The sequence below is a fragment of the Pleurodeles waltl genome, chromosome 10 (genome assembly GCF_031143425.1).
Source record: "Pleurodeles waltl isolate 20211129_DDA chromosome 10, aPleWal1.hap1.20221129, whole genome shotgun sequence".
NCBI lineage: Eukaryota > Metazoa > Chordata > Amphibia > Caudata > Salamandridae > Pleurodeles > Pleurodeles waltl.
The window spans coordinates 957,566,320-957,588,115 of NC_090449.1; the positions used below are offsets into that span (position 1 = coordinate 957,566,320).

General features: G+C 44.4%; 1 protein-coding gene across 1 annotated transcript in view; it reads left to right on the top strand.

The window, feature by feature from the left end:
* Positions 1–21,796, top strand: part of PLXDC2 (plexin domain containing 2) — a 1,436,917-nt gene that overhangs the window by 1,056,867 nt on the left and 358,254 nt on the right. The window lies entirely within an intron of this gene.

Here is a 21,796-nt window from a genome sequence, read left to right on the forward strand (position 1 = left end):
GCCAGACTGTATTAATTCAAATAAAAAAATATACCACAGATGCCACAGAAATATTTTGCTTGTGAATTTCCCTTTCTTTCATGGTGATCATAAATTAATCCATACAATGGCCCGAATAAAGGAAACTCACAAGAAAAATATTTCTGTGGCATGTGGTTATGTTTTGGATTAATTCCCACTAACTGACCTCAAGTAGGAAGAACTGAAATTTGCTCTCCCAGCTAGTTTTTGGAATTTATATTGCGTAAGTACAGTCTGCCTCTCATTGTCAGCGTTTAGTCCAGATGGAAGCTTGGAAAAATAAAGAAAGAAGAATTAACATTGGCATTGAAGAAGAATCATATGTAAATGTAGTACAAACAGTACTAAAAATATAGCAGAGGACAATGAGAATTCTATGTAAAGAAATTGGGGAAAAACTGCTAATGTTGTCTGTCCCACCCCTCCACATTGTCACTTCGTTATTCTTCATATTTCAGTTTGTACAAATTCACTTCTGGTAAAGTTTGGAACACATAATTACAACTACTGGTTAAAAAAAATCTCTAGAAAATGAAATTATTTGAATACACTTCTGTAAATAGATGTGTACCTTTTTGATTTAGCACTTTACTGAAAAGCTCTTCTTGCATAATTCAGTTTAATCGTTTGCTGGGAACGGGTGACGTTTCCAGACACCCAATATAGGACAAGCTTGACTGTGCTGTGGAATAGATCTGATATGCATCTGCAGGCAGGAAAACCTCGTTTAAGATGGAACAGACACCCTAGAAATAAGGCCTTCCAACATCATTAAATTCTTGTCAAGCCTTGAGAAAGCCCCAGGCCTGAACCACTATGGTGTTGGCTGTCAGATGTTTTTCTCCTTTATGTTTGCAAACAGATGCTATTTCTCCTCATTGCTTGGCGCACAAGAATATCAATAAAGCTATCAGATGCACTGCTTTCCCATTTTTCTGTAACATACATAAATAGCCAGTCAACAATGTAAAATTAGTCATGTTACATATAACCTTACACAAACATGTATCAGATGATCTGCTTTTATTGTGTCTATTTATAACTTCACTGGTGATATCACCACTACTGCTTTCTAATCCTTATGTTTGTGTTTCTGAATGCTAAAAAAGAACTCTCTACTTTTGAGTATCTATGTGTTTCATGCACTCTGTCCTAGAACTTACTGAAACCCCTGTGAAAATACATAATCAAATACAAATAAATTAAATTACCTGGCCACACAAACTTTCAAAGAATAAAAGTTTGAGGCAAAAATTGCTTTATGTATTAAAAAGCTCCAATCACTCAGCGATTGTACGAAAAGTATTCGTCCTGTTATCAGTTTGGAAAAGTGCTTAGTAAACTGCCTTATTCTTGAGATTCATTTTTTTAACTATAAAAAGTCAATCGACCATAATTTAGACTTTACAGTAAAGTGTGCATGATTTTAGAATTGCAAATATCAGGTCACTCTGCTGTTGTGTCCAATTTTAAATCCTAATTAAATAAATCTCTCTTAACCTACCAGACTCAACAGGCAGACTTGGGTACAAACATTATCAGTCCCCTGGAAGTTGGTATTTGTGTCAGGGATCCTCTGGGTTTGCGCCTGTTCCCAATATGTCCACCTCTTGGCAGCTTCAAACTCTACTAGCTATTATAGCACAAAGTTAAAGAATGGCCAAGCGGGCGATGGGGTTTTAGGTTGGTAACAGCGGGGAAGGAGACCTGTGGGAGCAAGAGTTAAGAACACAATAGCAAGATTATTCACATTGACTTTCATAAACTTTGTTCAAAATATTTATATACTGATAACATGAATGATCAAGGGCTTTTCTATAACATGACCTTATTGGCTCTGGGTACCTGGAAAATAACGAAGGATTATGCAAATTTTCATATGAGTGTTTTTAGAATAACATCTTATGTTCTGAACATTGAACTTTCTCAATTTAGTTCTTGGAATAACAACTACGTTATAACAAGAATCAATGAACACATTAGTTGTCATGCATGAACTGCGATACACTCATAAATGATACTGCAAGGTCATACTCTGTTCTGAATTTCAGAATTCAATTGTCTAAAAATTATTATGAACTTTAATATCAAGTTATGCATCATGATTTCAATGCCTAGAAATGATTGCGCACTCTGCTGATCTGAAACACAAGAGATAAATGCCAAGAATGAATCATACACACTGCTGTTGATTCTACCATCAGAAATCAAATGTCTAGAAACGATCACGCATTTTGCTGATCTGAACTGTAAGGGTTAAATACCTTGAATGAATTGTGCTCACTGTTGCCGATTCGTACATTAAGATTCAAATGCCATGAAATGATCGCACACTCTGCTGATCTTTACTACAAGAGTTAAATGCCAGGAATGAATCGCGCACACTGTTGCCGATTTGTACATCAAGATTCAAATGCCATGAAATGATTGCGCACTCTGCCGATCTGTACTACAAGAGTTGAATGCCAAGAATGAATCGCTCACACTGTTGCCAATTCGTACATCAAGATTCAAATGCCATGAAATGGTCGCACAGCCTGCCAATCTGTACTGCAAGAGTTTAATGCCAAGAATGAATCGCGCACACTGTTGCCGATTCGTACATCAAGTTTAAAATGCCATGAAATGATTGTGCACTCTGCGGATCTGTACTGCAAGAGTTTAATGCCAAGAATGAATCGCGCACACTGTTGCCGATTCATACATCAAAATTAAAATGCCATGAAAACAATCACGCACGCAATTAACCAAAAGGCCCAAAACTCGAATATTTCTGAAAACTGAGTCGGCCTAACCCGACCTCCGCCTTACCGCCCTGCTTGAGGTTCACAAAGATAATGAGGGAAGGGCCAGGAAAAGCCTAGGCAGGCCTCCGGAACAGGAGCTCCCTTAAATAGACCCAGACCCTGCCCACGTGCCACACCCAGCCGGACTGCAGGAAAGGATTCTAGAAGGACCACACCCTAACCACTCCCCGTAATCCTGCAGCAAAGCCTTGAAAATGAACAATACATTGCAAACAGCATTGATGACATTTCAGGATAAATCACTGCAATGCAAAAGGTTAACATACTGCATCAACGTACAATGCATGAATTATTACATTGCATCAGGAGTGGCTTTTTGCATTATGTCGCCCGTAGAGCGTGCACTGTCCTGATGTTGACAGTTGTATATTCCCTTTACCACTTTTCTTTTGAATAAAGTAGAAGGTCTGGTTTTCGAGTAACACTATAATTTTTAGGACCTCTTTTGACAATAATTAAAATCAAAGACGGGTGGGTTGAAGTTCTTAATTTGTTATCTATCTAAAAAAAACTCTTATGATTTCAATTTTAATAAACAGAGGTCTGAAGGTGTTTGGCTCAGCTTGTTTGAATATAACACACTGTGGGTTAGGTGATGTGTACACATCCAATTGTTAACTAATTTACTCTACATAACATAGCTGTTGACCGTGTTCCCTTTCTAATACAATTTGTTTTCTTTTCCTGTCTGTCATTGAATATGAGTCAGACAGAGCAGACTGACCATATGCAATTTTGTTCTGCTTCATTCTGAGTGGGCTTGTGGTCCTGTACCATGTGATCCTGTTTTTCCAGGTGGTACTTCCACCAGGAATAACTGCATGAGGCTTCGGCTGCAGCAGCACTCAAAGCCTCTTTCCCTTTTTTCTGGCAGAGGGAACCATACAATTGTAATTATAATTGTAAATTGTATTTATACACCACTTACTAGTCCTGTCAAGGCATTACACCATTTTTAGACGAGTTGCATGCTACTCCGGAACCCAAAAGGATTAGTGGTGGACTACCATAGGAAAATATGAGTTAATTTGAATGGTGGATATGTGAGCCTGTTAGTTGGATTAAATAAAATAATGGAGGTGTAGAAGAGAGAAGAGTTTAGAAAGTGTTAATTGGGAGATCATAGTAATAAGATGAGGTTTGGGATAAGTAAAAAGGAGAGACAGAGGAGGGAAGATTCTGTAGAAAGGGATTAGAGTGATCATAGTAGTAAAATGAGATTTGGGGCGAGTCGAAGGAGGGACAGAAGAGAGAAGACCTAGAAAGGGTTATTTTTTAGATCATAGTGGTAGATTGCAGTTAGGATATATTGAGAGAGAGAGATAGGGTGAGACAGAGTAGTACATTGGAGAAAGTGAAACGCTTTTTCTCTCTCTTGCACAGTAGGAATAAAGTAATAAATATATAGATCCATGATTACATTTAAAGGGTTCATATGTACAAGGAAGATAATATATTGATATTTAAAGTTGTTTTGTATAAACTCAGATTTTCAAGTGTTACTGTACTTGGAGCTAATTTATTTGTGTATTATTTATAACATAGCTATGATAATAAGTACTTATTGCGATAAATAAAACGGAGACCCATAAGCTTCTAATCAAACAACTTACATTAAAACTATGCAATGACTTATCAACATGTGAGGCATAGAATAATACATATATATATATACAGATATATATATATATATATATATATATATATATATATATATATATATATACAAAATCATAAGTAATATTGTTGTTTGTTAAGCAGACCTAAAGATATTTATCCGTGGATCTTATGCTTGAGCAGAGAAAGATGTACACCAATGGTCTTTTTCTTATATGTTGGGGTTTTGAGGTGAGGTGCCAATCTTGAGTGGAGCTTCCTTTGTTGAATGTATTTGATGATTTTATGATGAACAGTGGTCCTGTTCCATGTATTGCTTTGTGGGTCATACAAAGCAGCTTGATAGGTGGATCTTCTGGCAATCAGTAATCAATGCTGGGCCCTCAAGGCAGGGAATATGTGGCTTTTGGCTTTTCATGAAAGGGTAGTCTGGCAGAAGAGTTCTGAATTTGTTTTAATCTTTTGATAGATGATAGAGATGATCCATGGTAGAGGCCATTTGTGTAATCAAATATAGACAATACAAGAGAGATAGTAGCCTAGACCTTGTGTGGAAATCCCAGGTGGAGAAAGAAGAGTAGCAGAATTTTCATGGTGATGAAGCTTGATCATGCTAATTTGTCCACTTGGGCTTACAATGTTACCTCCGAGTCCATAGTAATTCCAAGAGTGCTTACTTCCTTGGATACTTTAGGAGGTTGTCCCAGATCACCAGGCCAGGTGTAGAGTTGGTAATAATTTTTCCAATCACCACATGTGAGTATTTCCATTTTAAAAGCATTCAGTTTGAGATGGCTCCATGTCATCCACTGATCAAAGTCTCAGAGGCAACTGAAGATTTGTAAGTTTTTAATATCTTTGTGGCTTTACAGTTTAAGGAGTATTTGTATGTGATGGAAAGTGGATTATTAGTAAGGACAGGTATGCACCTCCCCCTACTAAAAGTCAACAGTCTCATATAAGGTCCAGTCAAGGTCTCAATAAATTAATCCTTGCTCAACTATTGGTAGCTTGGCCCATGAGCAGTTAGGCTTAATTTAGGAGATAGGTGTGTAAAGCACTTAATATCCACACAGCAGTAATGATTTTTTAAAGATTAAAGTAAAACGTGCACTTACAAGCAAATAGTGCTCAAAGAGTTAAGAAAGGTTGCACTGGACTGGTACAAAGTCAAGAGTTCCGGTGGCCTATGATGTAACACTTTTAAACTTACTTCCAGAAGTGTTTCTTGACACCGTAAACCAAGTAAAATTCAGGTGAAGTTTGTCAGCTGTAGTTTTATTTGTTGTTGATGATGCAGGTAGCCCTTTCAGCACTTTTCTACCTGTTGCTGACGAGGGAGCCCTCTCGTTATCCTTTAAGACATGCCAAGTCCTTTTGTTATGAAGCCTTGTGAGTGCAGCAGGCACTGAGCAGGCGTTAAAAGTGCCAATAAAATGGCACAAGGAAATCTTTTAGATTTCCTTGTGTCATTTGTTCGGCCCTCGTAACGTTGGAATGCCCCCCCCCTTGCATACATGATGCTTGGCACAGGCATAATGTGGCTCAATGGTTTACAATGTGGTGCAATGCATGCATTGCGCCACATTGTAAATATGGCACAGGGAAAAGGCCAAGTTAGCATTAAAAAAAATGACTCTATGGAGGCTCTAAGGTGGCACAAAGGGCACTTATATATGCCCCTAGTTCTTTTAACTCTCCACAGTCCCAATCCTTCATTTTCACTTTCACTAAGATCAGAGTCCTCAGTGTCCTCTGGAATTGTTTGAGGCACACGCTCCTTGGGTAGATTCAGTTTCTCTTTTACCTTCAGGGCCAACTGTCTCCAACTTCCACTTGCTTTCTCACAGAATAGGTCCTTTTTCAGCATCAGATACTGATTTCTTCTCATTTGCCACAACAGGACAAGACTCTTCTGGCTCACTGTTAGACCTGACAGCCTGAGGATAGTCACCCCCCAACTTTTTGCCTGCCTCCCTCCACTTGTTGCACTGGTTTGGTGGCTTTTTGACTCTGCACAGTTTACCACAGACAACCAGTGCTAAAGTGCATATGCCCTCTCCCTTAAAACATGGCAACATTGGTTCATACCCAGTTGGCATATTTGATCTACTTGTAAGACCCTAGTAAAGAGCATGACATGTGCCCATGGCCTGTAGCTGGAATGCTTGTAGTGGGCCTGCAGCACTGGTTGTGCCACCCACATAAGTAGCCCTTTTACCATTTCTCAGGCTTGCCATTGCAAGGCCTGTGTGGGCAGTTTTACTGCAACTTCGACTTGGCATTTAAAAGTACTTGCCAAACCTTAAACTCCCCTTTTTCTACATATAAGTCACCCCTAAGGTAGGCCCTAGGTAGCCCAGAGGGCAGGGTGCTATGTAGGTAAAAGGCAGGACATATATCTGTGTGTTTTATATGTCCTATTAGTGGAAAACTCCTAAATTCGTTTTCCACTGCTGTGAGGCCTGCTCCTTTCATAGGCAAACTTTAGGGCTACCCTCTTAAGCTGTTTGAGTGGTAGATTCTGATTAGAAAGGGGTAAACAGGTCATACTTAATATGGCCAGAGTGATAATACAAAATCATGCTGACTGGTGAGGCTGGATTTATATTACTATTTTAGAAATGCTACTTTTAGAAAGTGAGCATTCCTCTGCACTTGAATCCTTCTGTGCCTTACAGCCTGTCTCCAATCCACGTCTGGGCTGGTTGACAGCTCCCTTGTGCATTTCACCCAGACTATCACTAACGCAAGATGCTCAGTCACACCTGCACACATCTGCATACTGAATTGGTCTTCCTGGGTTGGAAGGATGGAGGGCCTGACACTTACATTTCAAAGGGCAGTAGCCTGCCCTCACACAAAGGACTGCCAAACCCCCTATTGGGACCCTGGCAGACAGTGTTGTACTGAAAGGGGACCTTGTGCACTTCAAAACCACTCTTTGAAGTCTCCCCCACTTCAAAGCCACTTTTTGGTATATAAACTGGGTCCCTGACCCTACCAAAACAGACACTTCATGGGAAAGACACTCTGCACCAGAACCTGCAACCTGGCAAGAGAAGCTGCCGGGCTACCCAAAGGACTCACCTGGACTGTTTTGCTGTAAAGGGCCCCTGCCTTGCTGTTGCCCTGCTGCCATGCTGGCCTCCAGCTCTGCTGACAAGTGCTCTCCATGGCTTAGATTGAGCTTGCCTCCTGTTCCTTAACTCTCAGGGCCAAAAAGACTTCATCTCTGCAAGGAAAGTCTGTGAGCGGCGAAAATGAATGCACAGCCTGCCGGAATAGATGCACAGCCTGTCCAGCGTTGAGAAAATCACTGCATCACCGAACCGGATTGACACAGCCCAGCTCCCCGAGTGGAGATCAACACAGCACCAACCAGATTGATGTATTGCTGAGTCAGAATGACACAGTCTGTGTGAGGAATCAACACAGCACCAGCCGTGAGGCAGAAATTCTACCACGTCACCAACCGGATTGACACAACAGCTGTGACTTTGTCCTGCATGCCCAGGATTTCCATGCATCATCCCAGGGCATCAAAAAACCCTGCCTCTCAAAGAGAATTAAAACTTGCACTCAGAAATTGAAGCTAAACCCTTGCAGCGTGGAAAGAATAATAGTATCGCTTGTGTGCACCCGGAAAACTGATGCACACCTACCTTTTTCCACGCATCTCCACCTCTGCGGTCTTCGTGCGTGTAATTTTGACGCAAATCAGGTACTTTGTGCTTGCGAGAAACATTTGCTGCTTTTAAGAACTAAAGACTCTTCTTAACATTACTAAAGTGGTATTTCAACTTGTGATTATCAAATCTTGATTGGTTTGACCTTAATTTAATCAGATAAACATCTTATAATTTTCTAAACCTGTGTGGTGTCTTTTTGTGGTGTTCTCACTGTGTTATTGTATGGTTTATTGCACAAATACTTTACACATTGCCTTCTAAGTTATGCCTGACTGCTCAGTGCCAAGCTACCAGAGGATGGACACAGGATAATTTGGATTGTGTGTGACTTATCCTGACTAGGATTGTGGTCCCAATTCGACAAGGGTGTATACCTCTGCCAACTAGAGACCCCATTTTTAACACTCACCTTCAGCTGTGGATCTCACCAGACCCCCTCAGGAAAAGCATGTGCTGTTTTAGGCTCTCTTTGATTCCAGACAGCTTGACTAACCTGATCATGTTGTCTCTTTGTCACCATCGGTAATTCTGGGACAAGTGCTGTCCCATCAAGGGAACACTCAACTCTGCAAGTATGGGAAACCTGTATCAAGTTAGGGATACCTCCACATTTAACAGCTGTCACCACTAAGATGACTTGATACGGCCCACACCATTGAGGCTCCAAACATATCTTCGTTACGTGGTTCTTCACCAAAACCTAGTCACCGGGACGGAGGTCATGATACTGTTCCTGATGTGACAGGGATGTGGCTGCTCCAACCTGATGAGACATAGGACGCACCATGTCAGCTAGCCCTTTGTAGTAAACAAGGATCATATCATCTATAATGTTTACAAGTGCACTTGCAGGCATAGCTGGTAATCTCATAGACTCGATCATGATTATCTCATAAGGTGACAGTCCTGACTTTTGATCAGGTATACTGCGAAGACTCATGAACACAATGGCCAAACCATCAGGCCAGTTTAAAGATGTCAAAGCACACATTTTCGCCAATCTGGATTCCGGCATCCCATTAATCTGTTTGACAAGACCGAAGCCTTAGGTTTATAGCTGCAATGTAGTCCCTGTTCCACTTGCAATGCCGCACACAATGGCATCATTAAAATGAGTCTCTCGGTTTGATTCCACAGAAGTCAGGAAGCCAAACCTAGGAATGAGTTCTCTCAGCAACAATGTCACTACAGTGAGACTCTCATTTCTTCTGGTCGGGTAAAGCCTTTAACCCAACGTTACAGGATACACACAACCACCAGGTCATAACTCAGCTCAAAACGCACATACATCTCAATAAAGTCCAACCGCATCTTGTTAAAGGGACCTCCTGATCTCCCTGTGTGACTTAGCATTATTACAGTTCTCTTTCCAAAATTGTTCTGCTGGCACACAACACATCTGTGGCATAATGCTTCAGCCATCATTCTGAATTTGGGATTAAACCAAGTCTGCCTAAACAATCACACCATAGCATATCTACCAACACGTGCTGGTACATGGAAATGCCTAGTCATTGGAGACAACACACTATTTGGCAGCACAGGTCTTCTACCTATTGAAACCCAAATGTCATCCTCTCTTTTGACAACTTACTCTGACCCAACCCTGCCATTCTTCCTCTGACCCCTCTTCCTGAACCCTCTTTACTTCTTCCCATGTGTATGCAGTTGTTAACAAAAGGTTGTAATTGGAGTCATCTATCCCCTCATTGGGGTATTCTCCATTAAAAGTACAGAAATTGTGGGCACAGTACTTTGTGACCTCATTAGCATCTCTGTTGCAGAAAGTTGCATGATCACCTCTACTACGGTGTTCAAGGGTCTTGAGCACTGCAACTTGTTCAGGCATCTGTAACACCTCAAGAAGATTCCTCACTTGTTCACCATTTCAGATAGATGTTCCAGAAGAGGTGATAAACCCCCTCTGGGACCATAGCTGTCCAAAGTCATGCAGAAAAACAAAGCAGTACGGCTTCAATGAAAACCTTTAGCTAGTCTGAAACACAGCCGGCTCTACTAAGAGCAATGTCCTGAAATTGTGCAGAGTACATAGGAAGCTCTGAAACTTCCTCCATTGTCTCTTAAACATGAGCCATCCACATATAGCCCAAAATCAGACTTAGATAGTGGCTCATCTTGTATATCTGGTCTTGACTTTATGCATAGTTCAGTAAAATTGAGAAAGTTGTGCTCCACTTGACAATCACCATGTTTATTGTCTGGTGGAGGCAACAGAGTAGCAGGATTTAGAACAGCACAGAGCTTGGCAATCACATTTTCAGTCGCGAGTATGATTTGGTGATACTTAACAAGGCAGCTACTTGTCAAGTGCTAGATTCTGGTCCTTATCAACAACAGCTCAACTGAATGAGGAACATAAACAGTTAGTAGGTTACCAATAACTATGTTTTCACACCTATCTATGCTGACATTGACATCCGCCACTGCTTTAAGGCAACCTGGCAGTGTGGTTGTTATAAGATCAAGAATAGCAGAGAGGTAGGCCACAGGCCTTCTGGCATTTTCATATAACTGTGTAAGCACTGAGAGAGCATGGCTCTCATTCTCACTGCAGAAAAGTGCAAATGACTTATTGTAATGAGGCATTCCCAGTGCTGGGGTGTGACAGAGACGTTCTCTTAGCTCTAGAAAAGCAATCAAGCAATCATTATCTGAAGGTACCAGATCAGACACATCCATGTGTGTCAACCTATGTAAAGGCTTGTCCACTAAGGAAAGGTTGGGTATCCACTGGCAAGAGTAGTCCACCATTCCCAACATCCTGACTGCACTCTGAGAAGTTGGTGGATTAATTTAGATGTGCTGAATTCTCTCTCGTGACACTTTCCTTGCTTCTTTCTCAATGTGATGTCTGAGATACTGGACATCTTTCTGACGGTATTGCAAGTTGCTTGGGGACACATTTTGTCCATTCTCAGCAAAATGGTTCAACAATGTCATAGTACCTTATTTATAGGCCTTTTTTGGGTATTCAACACCGCCTGCAGGTCATCTACATATTGGACTACAACTGAATTGCAAAGGCATACTCAGGGACTCTAGGGCCCATATTTATACTCTGTTTGTGCCGGATTTGCGTTATTTCTTTTGATGCAAATCCGGTGCAAACCTAACTCCATATTTATACTTTGGCGCTAAACCCGTCTATCGCCAAATATACGGAGTTAGAGTCATTTTGTTACCGTGGAAACCTACCTTGCAACAATGGGATGCAAGGTAGGCGTTCCTGGGCAAAAAATGACTCAAAGGCATTTGAGCCTTATTTATACTCCCGTGCAAAAATGACGCACGGGGAGGAGGAGGACCTTAAAAATGGCTCTAAACTTGATTAGAATAATTTTTTAACGCCTGGGTCAGGGCAGGCGTTAGAGGACCTGTGGGCTAATTTCCATGGTCTTCGACCATGGAAGCAGTCCACAGGTACCTTTCCCTGCACCCAGGGACACCACCTGCCACCCTCGCCCACTCCTGGACGACACCCATGGATGGCTACCCATCTACGGTAAGTACAGGTAAGTAGAGGTCAGTAATTTTTTTTTTTTTAAGTGGCATAGGGGGATCAAACTTGGGCATGGCCATTGGACAGGGGGGCATGACTCCTGTCTTTGCAGAGACAGGAGTCATTTCCATGGGGGTTGTGAGTCAAAAAATGGCACCATTCTTTGACGCACAACCCCCAAGTCTTCCCTACGCCTCCGCTGCCCGGTTAACATAAATTATTTTGACGCTAACCAGGCCGCAGCGCCGGCTACCGTCATTCATTAAATATTATGCCCGTCTGGCGCGTTGGAATGGCGGTAGCCGGCATTAAACTTTTTGACGCAAACCTGCGTAAATATGGTCCTAGGTTCTTCGTAAGAATCTGGTTCAAAATGAAGGGACTCTCAGAGTACTCTTGTGGGACTCAACACATGCCAGAACACGATTGCTGAACTGAAATGCAAAGAGGAACTGACTGTCCTCATACAACTGTATAGAGAAGAAATCCTGGCACAAATCAATATCTGTGAACCACTCGGCCTCACATGGAATTTGAAACAAAATCACAGCTGGATTTGTTACTATGGGACAACAGGGAACAACAATTGTGTTCACTTTCTTCAAATCTTGAATGATGCAATATTTACTAGTAGGCTTCTGTGAGCCCATATGGGTGAATTGCATGAAGTCCCCATAATCTCTTTCAGAATACCTTGTTGGGTCATAGATACAATTACTGGGGTAATACCAGCAATCGTCGCAGGTATCAAATTATATTGGCGTGTTTTTAGATATTCAGCTTATGGTTCTAATGGGTTGAACACTTTTGATCAAACTGATGTCCTTTCCTGAAAGATACCAAACTTCAGACCTGTCTGGGTCTTCAAGGTCTGGTGGCAAGTCATCAATGGTCATCATAGTAAACAACGTAGTGTAAGAACCATCATTTGCCAGTTTGAAGGTGACATCCACATTATGAGTCTGCATTTCTACACCTACAGTAAATGACACAGTTGAGCTTGTAAAGGAGGTCTCTCCTCAAGAGACTCACTGGACTAAAATCACACAAAACAAATCAGTGATTCTCTTCAACGGACCCTACTTTCTCAGACAATTCTCTTGTTTCTGGGGCTGTCATTTATTTATATACAACTCCTATAACTTGGATCGTACCCAAAAGGGGAAGGATTGGGACTTCTACTGTTCTCAGAGTAGAAAGGGCGGACATTCACTTCACCATCTACAAGTGGACCACTCTGGTCTACCTCCAAGATTGTGCCAAGTATGCAATCTTCCTCCCCCTGTGGCACCATCAGACTGACTAATAAAAACCATAGTTCTGAGATGCCTCAAACCCAGGATACTGTAGTGACTGATTTTTGTCTTGAAATGCATTCAAATTCACGTTTGCTGCATGACTTGAATTAGATCCAGGGCCATTTGCCACATTGCAGTGGCAGTGGGGGTTTGTGGAACTTGCATTGCTGGAGCTTTTGATACATTGAAATTCTGCACTCTCTGTCTCTGCACATTTTGCATCTATATATGATTGCTATTCTGGGGCTGTACAAACCCTGAAGTCTGGAGTTGAGGTAGGTTAAGACAATGTTCCCCTTTTCTAATGGCCCAACTTGTTGCAATAATGACAAGGCTTTGTGTTTAAACTACCTAAATCCATCCCTGTACTGGAATCACACCTTATCTTCTACCTTGCATCCCAGTAGCTCCCTGCTGATACACTCCTTGAATGGTATAGACATTCCCTACAAAAGGTTGGGTCTGACTACTTCTCTGAGCAGTCTTCATCTAAGAAACCATCAACGTCTCCTTCTGCTTCTGTTTCATCTCCACTTCATCACTGCAGTAGTTTGTATAGCTCAAAATGTCATCAACTGATATATTCTGCCCACAAATCAAATGCTGCTGAATCATTCTATATCAGGTCCCAATCCTGTCACAAACCTCAACACAAAATGCCCCATATTCTTTGGTTCAAGCATCTCCATTCCACCATACTGCTTGAATGCCTGCAACAGTCTCTCATAATAAGCATGAAGTGAATGTTTGGGTTCCTGAGTCCTCCTGTCATTTTTGACCCAGTTATTATTTTTGGGTGATACCTTCAACTTTAAAACCTGCTGATAATTTTGTATCACCAACCGCAAAGGGCCCTTTGTCACTGGGCCACTCATCAGTTCTTTCAATATGTCAAACAATATATTAAAATCAATTGACAACACTTCACTCAACCTGTTTGTAACCCTCTACTGGCATTTCCCTCAGCTTCAGAAAGTTACCATTGAATGATGCAAGATCACTTTTTCTCCAAAGACCGTGAACATAACCTCCATTTACTCACTTCCCTTAAAGGGAAATTTGACGTGCTCGCCCCTCCTTCTACAAGAGGAGCTGGTACCCCTGTCTTTTTGGTTCTTTCTGACTCACCCATCAACTTTCCTGTCGTACTCATTCCATTTCCAAGTATTCTGAATTAGCTCTTTAATTTGTATTTTCATCCTTGAAGTTCTCATACAGGCTATGTAATCTTCATTAAGGCATACAAGGTAACTCCTCTGCAAGGCTTTGGTCTTGTTCACATCTATCTCATATGTTTGAGCCAACTCAGATAATTTGTCATAAACCTGTCCTGCATGTCTGGTAACATAGGCGGTCATTCTGACCCTGGCGGTCAAAGACCGCCAGGGCGGAGGACCGCGGGAGCACCGCCGACAGGCCGGCGGTGCTCCAATGGGGATTCCGACCGCGGCGGTAAAGCCGCGGTCGGACCGGCACTACTGGCGGGCTCCCGCCAGTGTACCGCCGCCCCATTGAATCCTCCACGGCGGCGCAGCTTGCTGCGCCGCCGAGGGGATTCCGACCCCCCCTACCGCCATCCAGATCCCGGCGGTCCGACCGCCGGGATCCGGATGGCGGTAGGGGGGGTCGCGGGGCCCCTGGGGGCCCCTGCAGTGCCCATGCCACTGGCATGGGCATTGCAGGGGCCCCCGTAAGAGGGCCCCTAAATGTATTTCACTGTCTGCTGCGCAGACAGTGAAATACGCGACGGGTGCAACTGCACCCGTCGCACAGCTTCCACTCCGCCGGCTCGATTCCGAGCCGGCTTCATCGTGGAAGCCTCTTTCCCGCTGGGCTGGCGGGCGGCCTGAAGGCGACCGCCCGCCAGCCCAGCGGGAAAGTCAGAATTACCGCCGCGGTCTTTCGACCGCGGAACGGTAAGCTGACGGCGGGACTTTGGCGGGCGGCCTCCGCCGCCCGCCAAGGTCAGAATGAGGGCCATAGTCATAAATGTAAACTCATGCTCTTGGTATGAGTCTAAAGGAGCCGTTTCAAGATTCCCACTAATCATCTCATCCATTTCTAACTTCCGTTTAGCCATATCCACCAAGTTCACTCTGACAGGAGACAGAATTGTAACCTGATGCAACTCAGAGCTCCCATTATCCCTCAAAGGAATATTAAAAGCTTTCACCCACTCTTTAATTTGCTTTACACTGAAACTCCTTGACATCACATTGCTTTTTTGTCCTTTTTCTTTTCCTTCCCTCTCTTGAAGTCTTCACTCATTACGGCAGGGTACAATCTAACTACCTCTATTAAAGTCTAGTAAAGTGCACGAGAGGTGCCCAGGGCCTGTAAATCAAATGTTACTAGTGGGCCTGCAGCACTGGTTGTGCCACCCACACAAGTAACCCTGTAATCATATCTCAGACCTGCCACTGCAGTGTCTGTAAGTGTATTTTTACACTGTAAATTCGACTTGGCAAGTTTACCCACTTGCCAGGCCTAAACCTTCCCTTTTCTTACATGTAAGGCACCCCTAAGGTAGGCCTCGGTAGCCCCAAGGGCAGGGTGCAGTGTATGGATAAGGTAGGACATATAGTAATGTGGTTTATATGTCCTGACAGTGAAATACTGCCAATTTCGTTTTTCACTGTTGCAAGGCCTGTCTCTCTCATAGGATAATATGGGGGCTACCTTTAAATATGATTAAAGTGTAGATTCCCCTAGAGAGTAGATGGACATGTGGAGTTTGGGGTCCCTGAACTCACAATTAAAAAATACATCTTTTAGTAAAGTTGATTTTAAGATTGTGCATTTGAAAATGCCACTTTTAGAAAGTGAGCATTTTCTTGCTTAAACCATTCTGTGACTCTGCCTTGTTTGTGGATTCCCTGTCTGGGTCAGTTTGACAGTTGGGTTGTTTTTCACCTCGCACTAGACAGTGACACAAAGGGGGCTGGGGTGTAACCTGCATTTCCTGATTAGCCTTCTCTGCTAGGAGGGAAGGGTGGAGTGGTCACTCTCATCTGAAAGGACTGTGCCTGCCTCTGACAATGCCGGCTCCAACCCCCTGGTGTGTGTCTGAGGCCTTGCCTGGGCAAAGCAGGATTTCACAAGTAGGTGTGAGTCCCCTTCGAGGAAAGGTGACTTCAAAGACTAAAATGGGTATAAGAAGGGCACCCAAATCTGCAGACTTTAGAAACACTTCTGGAACCAAGAGGAACCTCTGCCTGGAGAAGAGCTGATAGCTGAGGAAGAAGTGCTGCCCTGCCTGTGACTATGCTTTGTGGAGATTTCCTGCAGTGCTGCTTCTGCCAGAGTAAGAGGGCAAAGACTGGACTTTGTGTGCCTTCCATCTTGTGAAGAAATCTCCAAGAGCTTGAGTTAGAGCTTGCCTCCTGTTGTTTGAAGTCTCAGGGACAGCAAAGACTTCTCTCTGCCAGCACCTGGAGTCTCTGGAGAGACTCCTGCCCCGACAAGTGGTGCCCTATCCAGTCCCTGGGCCCTTGAAAGGAAAGCTGGTGGAATCTTCGGACCGACACCGCCGCTGAATCCGGTAACGTCGTCTGCACCTGATGCCGTGACCTTCGCTGGAACGCGACGCTCTTCGCAGGCCCGACGCCGCAGCAGCCCCGCTGAAGTCCACGACTCCGTGGAAGTCGCCGCACCACGTCGTGACCGACGCCCCTCGAAGTGCACGTATTCAACGTTTCGCACAGACGCCGCGATACCCGACTTCGCGCATCAGCTTGGTTTCACTCTTCACCAAAGGTACTGTACTTGGGGGTCTACACGACTCCGTGTCCGGCGCCGCTGGTGTCGGCTTGTTGGGAACGACTCCGTCACGACGCCGTGTTAACATCTCATCGAAGCATTTTTGCTTCTAAGCGCTATTTTTGAGTTTAATCTTTAAAAATTCATAACTTGACTTGTGTATGTTGGATTTTTCTCGTTTTGGTCTTGTTTTGTTTAGATAAATATTTCCTATTATTCTAAACTGGTGTTGTGTCATTTTGTAGTGTTTTCAATAAGTTACTGTGTGTGTTGGTACAAATACTTTACACCTAGCACTCTGAAGTTAAGCCTACTGCTCTGCCAAGCTACCAAGGGGGTAAGCAGGGGTTAGCTGAGGGTGATTCTCTTTTACCCTGACTAGAGTGAGGGTCCTTGCTTGAACAGGGGGTAACCTGACTGTCAACCAAAGACCCCATTTCTAACACATCATAAAGCCACACAAAGGAATAAAGCATAGAGAGTTCTGCACCCATCCAAGTCTCAAGGAATCTGCTCTCGTCTAAATATGTGAATACCATTTAAACCTACAGAACCTTCGAGAAAGCTACATTATCCACTGTAGAGAATAATCGCAGAGCCATGCGGGCTCTCCTTGTTTGTATAACGTGCTCTGCGTGTCCGGGAGGGGCACGGAGCACCAGTATATAATAAAGAGAGAGCAGCGGTGACGCACTCTCGGGTGTGACTTGAAGCACACTAAGTCTCCGTGTGTTTCTGTTCCTCGTGGTGCTCACAAAATTACAATGGCGACGAGCGGGATGTCGATGTCCCACGCGTTCAAAGAATAGTACCTCAAGTGAGGGACGAGGTGGAAAAAAACAAACGAGGAAGAATAAACGTACCGAAAGTCGTGCGGTGTCGGCCGCCTAAAAAGGAAATTGACCGCCCGGTGTGGTGCGTGCCGGAGAGCGTGCGGCTTGGCCCCCTGCCTGGGGAATCCGAAGAGGGTGAGCGGTGAGACACGCCCTGCCCCGCCCCAGAGGAAAAAAAATACGGGGGTAGAAACGCTCCGTTGAGCGCTTCGATTAGACAATCCTGTTGCCGGGAGATCCTGATTGAAGTGTGCACCACGTGGGGTGACACGCTTCGTCGAGCGCGCCTGAGTTAGGCGTCCTGTTGCCGGGAGAGCAACAGTGACGCAGGTGCGGTCGGATCGGGTGATTCCTTTGAAGTGTTCTGCTGCTGTGGAAGAGCAGCGAGCTGAATGTTTCCCTTGGAGCTGGGGAAACAAATTAAATATACGATGTAAGAGTGAGGCAACTGCCTCTGAACACAGGAGACGAGTGCCTGTGATAGCTGGAGGCATTACTGGCAGGCAGAGGCATGTGATCCAAAAAAAAAAAAAAAAAAAAAATTAAGAGAGTTTTTTTTTTCTCTCTCTCTCTTCTCTATATATCAGTAGTAACCAACAAGTACAAGACAAGTGTGGGTGAGCCAGGATTTATTTAATACCAAGGTTGTTCTAGAGACAATAAAACAAGTAAAACTTTAATTTCTGTGAATCAGTGGAGAGGGCAAATATGAGTGCCCCGCCCCAGGACAATGCTGATCCGCCACCACCACCACCAGGGAATCCCCAACTCCCAGCACAGTTGAATAACAGTATGCACTCCTCAATTACGTCATTACCACCATTTAGCCAACTGATTGACCCGGCCACTGCTGCGCCTAGATGGCGCTTATGGATAAATCGCCTAGAAAACTATTTTTTCGCAACTAGAGAAATGGATGGGGCCGTACGTAGGTCCGTAATGCTGTTGATGGGTGGAGATGAACTGCAGGAGCTGTCTGATTCTCTCCCTGATACAGGAGACAAGTCTGATTTTGATGCAGCGGTAACTGCTTTAAATAGACACTTTGATCCTCAACTTAATTCTGATTTTGAACGTTTTAAATTGAGACAGGCGCAACAGACAGAAGTCGAGTCAATGGATATGTTTTATGCCAGGTTGAGAAAGCTGGTGAGCTCGTGCACAGGACTCAACCAGCAAGAGGAAATTCGAGCGCAAATCATCCAAGGTTGCCGATCCAATGCCTTAAGGAAGCTTATTCTTCGACAGCAGGGTATGTCACTCGACGATATTTTGATTCTTGCGCGATCTCATGAACTATCTGAGGTACGAGCAGACACGATGGCAGCCGTAAGAGGCCAGTCGTTAGCTGCAGCGTCTTCAACTCGTGCTGTCCAGGTTAAGGAAGAACAGGTGGATGCTGTCCAGACACGCCAGATAACACCGCGTAAACCAAACCCGGCCAAATCCAATGACAGGGTTTGTGGAAGCTGTGGCTATGAGCACCGAGCGAACATGGGGTGCCCGGCGAAAGGACAATCGTGCAACCGCTGTGGTAAAGCAAACCATTTTGCTAAAGTGTGCAGATCCAGAAGAAATAAGCCAACAGACACGAGAGGAAAAGATGCTAGTGTTAGAGCTGTATCCAAAAGCACCGAAGAAGTAAGGTACCATGTCATGGTGAGTGGCCCAGTTTGCGATGAAGACGAAGAAGAAGATATTTTTGTAATTTCTTTCACGGGAGGGAGACAACTAAAGAAGAGACCGCCTCCCATGTGCGATGTTCAGGTAAATGGCATGCCTGTATCCGTACTCATTGATACAGGGGCGTCTGTCAATGTTATGGATGAAACTCTTTTCAAGAAGTTAGTACCGGCCCCGATACTCACTCCAACGTTGACAAAAATATATAACTATGGAGGACGAGACCCCCTTCCTCTCAAAGGAACAGTAGAGGTGGCAGTGCATAGCGGGGGTAAGTCAACGGATGCAAAGTTCTATGTGGTGGCTGGGGATCGTGGCACTCTACTAGGATGTCACACGGCAGAAGAGTTAAAATTGGTGTTCTTCGCACGTCAAGTTCATGACACTCAGGTGGAACAACTCCTCAATAAGTTCCCGCAGCTCTTCGAAGGGTTGGGACGGCTGAAAGGAAAGCGCATCAAACTGCACATAGACCGTAGTGTGGTTCCGGTGGCGCTAAGACATCGTCGAGTACCGTTCCATTTGCGTCCTGCTGTTGAGAAAGAATTGCAGCTGCTGGAGGACCAAGGAGTCATTGAAAAGGTAGATGGGCCTACACCTTGGGTGTCACCGTTGGTGATCGCGCCAAAGCCTAAACAACCGGGGGCGATTCGTCTCTGTGTGGATATGCGGTTGCCGAACAAGGCCATTAAAAGAGAGAGACACATAACGCCCACAATGGATGATATCATCGCGGATCTGAATGGGGCACAGTGGTTCTCGAAACTGGATCTTAACGCAGGGTATCATCAGTTGGAACTAGACCCTGGAAGTAGGAATATCACCACTTTCTCAACCCATGTGGAGTTAAGAAGATATAAGAGACTAAGTTTTGGGGTATCTTCGGCTGCTGAGGTTTTTCAGAATGCAATCAGAGAGACATTGTCTGGATTACCGGGAGTGATCAATTTAAGTGATGACATCTTGATACATTCCCGGACGAGAGAGGAGCATCATCGCCATCTGAGATTGACTTTGCAGAGGTTAGCTAATGCGGGACTGACGCTGCACAAAAAGAAGTGTGCGTTTTATCAAACGTCTGTAGATTTCTTTGGTTACATACTCTCGAAAGATGGCCTGCAGGTGGATCCACGGAAAGCGGAAGCAATCTGACAAGCCCCCATTCCACAAAGTCCCATGGAAGTTCGTAGTTTTCTAGGAATGGCCACGTATTGTGGAAGGTTTATACCACAACTTGCTACTATGTCTGAACCTCTTTGACAGCTCACGAAAGGGCAACATCGCTGGGACTGGACTCAGGAGGCCCACAAGGCATTTGTGGACATTAAGGCTGCATTGCTTGATAGGTCAACTATGGCTTATTTCAACCCCCGCAGGAGAACGGAAGTGGTGGTGGATGCGAGCCCCGTTGGGCTAGGGGCGGTGTTATTGCAAGAACAGAGGCATCAAGAGTGGATCCCTGTCGCATATGCCAGTAGGGCTTTGTCGGCGGTAGAGACTAGGTACGCACAGATTGAACGCAAAGCGCTGGCTATTCGATGGGCGTGCCGCCATTTTCATCTCTATTGGTATGGGCATGAGTTTCAGGTGGTCACTGATCACAAGCCGTTGGTGTCGTTGTTTGCGGGCAGTCCACGCCTTGGGCCCCCGAGAATTGAGCAATGGACCGTTCTGCTTCAGCCCTATCGCTTCACGGTCGTGTATCGCCCTGGGGCAAGTAATCTTGCAGACTATCTATCTCGTCACCCAGCTCCAAAGGTATTTGATGCACACCAAGAACAAGATGAGGAAAGTACCGAGGTCTTTGTCAGCATGGTTGTACAGTCGGTGTGTCCCAATGCTCTGCTTATCGCTGACATCGTCACCGCTACCCGGGATGATGTGGTGCTGAGTCATGTCAAGGAGGCGTTGACCCATAAGAAATGGAAGTACTTTATAGAGAAAACTAGTATGTCATGCCCAAATCAGAAGTGGGCTATGCAAGGTATATGGAAGGTGCGTGATGAATTGTCTACAGATAATGATGGTTTGGTTTTAAGAGGAAGAAGAATCGTACTTCCACAGTGTCTCTGGTCTCGAGTGGTTGAGTTGGCTCATCAAGGACATCAAGGTGTTGGGAAAACTAAAGCGAGGCTACGTGCCAAAGTGTGGTTCCCTGGCATGGATAAGCAAGTGGACGAAGTGGTGGGGAAGTGTCACTCCTGTATTATCACATCGATGGAACCTCCGAGTTGCCCCGTGGCAACCGAACCGGCCACTTTGAAACCATGGGCAAAGGTGAGCATGGACTTCGGAAGTTTTCCGGATGGAAGATTGACGGCTGTCCTGATTGATTCGTATACAAAATTCCCTGTGGTCGAGTTGGTATCGTCTACGGCGTTTGAAAATGTAAGACCAGTTCTGCAAAAGACGTTTGCGTTGTTTGGTCTGCCCGACGAAATTAGAACGGACAATGGGCCCCCATTCCAAGGGCAAGAGTTTCGAGCGTATCTTGATGGGTTGGCAATTCATCATCGTAAGATAATGCCCTACTGGCCTCAGGCAAATGGGGATGTTGAAAGGTTTA